The sequence below is a fragment of the Gouania willdenowi genome, unplaced genomic scaffold, assembly GCF_900634775.1.
Source record: "Gouania willdenowi unplaced genomic scaffold, fGouWil2.1 scaffold_417_arrow_ctg1, whole genome shotgun sequence".
Lineage (NCBI taxonomy): Eukaryota > Metazoa > Chordata > Actinopteri > Blenniiformes > Gobiesocidae > Gouania > Gouania willdenowi.
Window position 1 is genome coordinate 79,484 of NW_021145177.1, and position 4,533 is coordinate 84,016.

General features: G+C 37.9%; 1 pseudogene; it reads left to right on the forward strand.

The window, feature by feature from the left end:
- The first annotated feature begins 406 nt into the window (after positions 1 to 406).
- Positions 407 to 4,130, forward strand: LOC114460178 (peptidyl-prolyl cis-trans isomerase FKBP8 pseudogene; annotated as a pseudogene).
- Positions 4,131 to 4,533: the final 403 nt, after the last annotated feature.

Consider the following 4,533-nt stretch of genomic DNA (forward strand, 5'->3'; position numbering starts at 1 on the left):
TGTTACAACCAACAATAAAATGTTGGTTGTGTGTTTCTCCCGATAGACGTTATCAACGTGATACGTCATGTTTGCCCCCTGTCCAATCAGAGCCTTCCCAACCCCCAGGCTTAAGTGGAATTAACTAAAGCCAAATAAACAGGTTTTCCATGTAAACGTCAGTTCAGGAATTACTATTACCATGTAAACATGAAGCACAAGACTTTAATTCCAAATGACTTAATGCAGAAAAACTAATTCCGCATTAAAAAAAAAAACATCATGTAACCGTGGTTACTGAGGAGTTTAGAACAACCGTTGATATGCCGGGGAAGAACTCCACATCAGAGAACATCAAAGGAACAGCAAAAAGAAGAACTCTAAAAAAGAGAATAAAAGGCAGAACTAAAAACCCAGAGCTCATAGAGCAGATACTTCCTCAGGAGAGAATAAACAGACCGAGTGTAAAAGCCCAAAGCTGCAGATAGGAGAGAATAGGAAACATCTGGAACAGCCCCTGATTCAAAGAAAGACTAAAACATCCTGGAATTAACATCCTTCCCACAGATAAGTAAGTAAGTAAGTAATATTTATTTATATAGCACCTTTTACAGACAGGAGTCACAAAGTGCTTCACAATACATACAGTGCATACAATACAATACAAATTACAGTTACAGTCACAAAAATATGATGGTCATAAAACAACCCTTTATCACTGGAATTTTAAAATGCTTTCTGAAACAAATAGGTTTTCAGTTGGCTCTTAAAAGCATCAACGGAATCAAGCAAACGCAAGGAAAACGGAAGATCGTTCCAGAGCGTTGGCGCGACCGCCTGGAAGGAGCGATCTCCTCTGGTCTTGTAATGGGTACGGGGGACCATGAGCAGGTTCTGATCCTGGGACCTCAGCCTCCGGGAGGGGGTATAAGGACACAACAAGTCTCTAATGTAGGAGGGAGCCTGACCATGCAAGGCTCTGAAGGTCAGCACCAGAATTTTAAAATTGAAACGAAAAGTGACTGGGAGCCAATGAAGGGCTTTTAGAATGGGAGTAATATGGGACCTTTTGTTTGTGCGAGTCAGTAACCTCGCCGCAGAGTTTTGTACCTGCTGAAGACGAGACAGCGCCTTTTTGTTTAGACAGGAAAATAATCTGTTACACAAAGGCGTGGATAATCATCTCAAGATCATCTCTGGACACAAGTGAACGTAGTTTAGAGATTTTCCTCAGTTGGTAAAAACAGTTCCTTGTCAACAGTTTAGAGTGGTGCTCTAATGACATTGCTTTGTCAAAGATAATGCCAAGATTTCTAAGGCTTGTTTTAGCAGACAAACTCAGGTCGCCCAAATACTGGTGAATCCCTGGCATAGCGTCATCAGGGGCAAACACCAGCACCTCCGTTTTGTCTGGGTTTAGTTGTAGGGAATTTGCACCGAGCCATTGTTTAACTTGCGCAAGACATTTCAGCAGAGAGCTTAATTTCTGGATCTCAGAGGGCTTAAAAGAGCAGTAAAGCTGAATATCATCCGCAAACAAATGGTAGGAAACATCATCAAAGGTCTGGATCATTTTCCCTAATGGAAGGATATAGAGTAAAAACAAAATCGGGCCCAAAACAGAGCCCTGAGGAACCCCACACAGCAAATCAGCAGGGTCAGACAGGAACTCATTTGCATAGACACTAAAACTCCTCCCCGACAAATACGAGGAGAACCACTCCAAGACTGGTCCAGACATTCCAACCAGGTCACGCAGTCTTGTCAACATGGTTTGATGATTCACAGTGTCAAATGCTGACGAGAGATCTAACAACACAAGAACAGCACATTTTCCAGAGTCCGCGGACATCATAATATCACTGGACACTTTAAGCAGGGCGGTTTCCGTGGAGTGATTCTTACGGACACTAATACTAAGCTACTCTTAAACGGTAAATCTCATGTTACAACCATCTATTGGCACAAAGGACAATCTAACAAGTGTTGTGCTTAATGATTCTGATTCTTCTCTCCTTTAATATGTCTTTGTTGTGTTTTAATATATGAATCTGTTGTTTTTATATTATTTTGTGTATCATTCTGTAATTTAGTATGTTTATTTCAGTAATATTGTATAATTTTTCTCCCAGTTTATGTTATTGTTGTCTTTGTGTACGTTATATATTTTTGTTTATTTTGGTATTTGTTTTATGTAATCCTGTATATTTTTCTGTGTTTTGGTTATCATTTTGTTTGTTGTGTCATTTTTGTGTGTGTATTTTAATAGTCTTTTTGTGTGTTTTAAGAGTAATTTTGTGCATTGTTTTGTGTATTTATGTCATTTTGTATGTTTATGCTAATGGAAGCACAAAATTAGACCAAAGGCTGCTTGTGGCTCCTGTGGCACCAGTGTCCCATGTCTGGACTAGTGTGACACTTCAATAGAGACTCAGAAGCAAGGTTGGGGTCAATTATAATTGTAATCATGCAATTGATAATTAATTACAATTATGGCATAATCATAAATGTAATTTTAAAAATATGTTACTGTCATAATTGTAATTAAAATGTAATTGAGTTTAGAGAATTGACTTTGTCAATTGTAATTGCCATGCAAATTCTCTAAAAACTATCAATTATAAGTTGTCAGTAAAAAGTTTCAAAAACAAAACAGAAAACAAAACTGGGGAGCCATGTTACAGTTCTACACATACAGTATGTAGTAAACAATTAAAATATGTTCCATATCAAGCTTTCCCACATTTTAATAAAAATGGCACAGATACCCACACCAAAAATATTAAAAACTATATTTTCATTGATTAGGAAGTCTTCAGATAACCAAGAGAAAGGAAAGTAATTAGATGATACATATTTGTTTTTAGTGTATTTTACAGCTAATTTAGGACCCGTTATCATGGGAAACAAAAAAAATAAAAGTTAACCTTCATCTTGTGTTAGCTTTCTGTTAGCATCTCATATGATAACAGTCTTAAGTCAGTTGTAAAATACATTTTTAAAATGATCTAACCTCAACTAAAATTTAATGAGATTATGAGAGCAAAAAAAATAAAATTACAATTATAACTACACCATCTTTGTAATTAATTATCAATTACATGATTACAATTATAACTGACACCAACCCTGCTCAGAATCTGCCAGCTAATAATGGTAATCTAGTTTGTTTAGTAGTACTTATAATACGTTTCCTTGTGTTTCAGGTTGTTTACCAAAGCAGTGACAGTGCACCAGTCGTGAAGAGTGGGAATAAGATTGACATGGATCAGTCCATGAGGAGAGAAACTGACCCCCAACCACCTGCTGATGAGTGGTTAGATATCATGGGAAATGGTCTGCTAATGAAAAAGGTGCTGCAGCCTGGAGGAGGAAGAGACAGTTGGCCACATCTTGGACAGATTGTGAAGATTAATCTAAAAACACGTCTGTTGGATGGGACGCTGGTTGAGGAGCTATCAGAGTTCTGGTTCACTTTGGGACACAGAGAAGTGATCCCGGCACTGGATGCGGCGGTGCGAGTCATGGGAATAGGAGAGAACGCGGTCATCAAGACAGATGGAAGATATGCAAATGGTTTCCGTGGAAATCTTTACACTGAGATTCCTTCAAAGGCTGATCTGTCACTTGAAGTGAAGCTGCTAGAAGCTACTAATGCTCCAGACCTGAAGCTGCTGTCCCCCACTGAGAAGATTGCTCTGGCCACCTGCAACAAGGAGCAAGGCAATGTCCTTTATCGGTGCAGAGCCTACAACTACGCCATCTTCAAATATAGCACTGCCATGGAAATAACAGAGTCCATTTCTAAAGATGATCTTAGGTCTGAAGAGGAGAACAAGCTGATGGAAATGAAAGTGAAATGTTTGAACAACATGGCTGCTTCTATGCTGAAACTAGAAGACTATGATGCAGCGCTAAGGTGCTGCTGCACAGTGCTGATGTATCAGCCCAAAAATGTGAAAGCACTTTTTCACATGGGCAAGGTTCTGGCCTTGCAGGATAAATACTCAGAGGCCATTCAAACACTACGGAAGGCCCTGGAGCTGGAGCCACGCAACAAAACGGTCCTAGAGGAGCTCTCCACGATGATGAAAAAGCACCGTGAGCATTAAGCAGAAATGCAGGCCATGGATGAGAAGATGTTGGAATGATGTCATCATCCTCTACAGTTACAAGATTCATTTTGTAGGAGAACGAAGGATAATTAATCTTAAAAAATATGAATTATTAATTTGAATATGTTTGTTTGAAATTGAGGTTTAATAAAAGTTTAAATGGTAAAAATCAATGTTTACAATGTGTACATTTTTATTTTACAAGCATCTATTCACATAGGTTACAAGCATGATGATGATAAATACAGGGTGACTACAGGTAGGAAGAATATAATAATATATATTTAAGACTTTTTAATACCACCTTAAGAAAATTTAAGACCAAACTTATGATGGAAATACAGACCAAATGGAAAATATATTGTTTTACAATTAAAGGCATTGATGTCAGTTAATATAATGTACAATAAGGAACAATGAAAATAATCAGTTTAAGAAC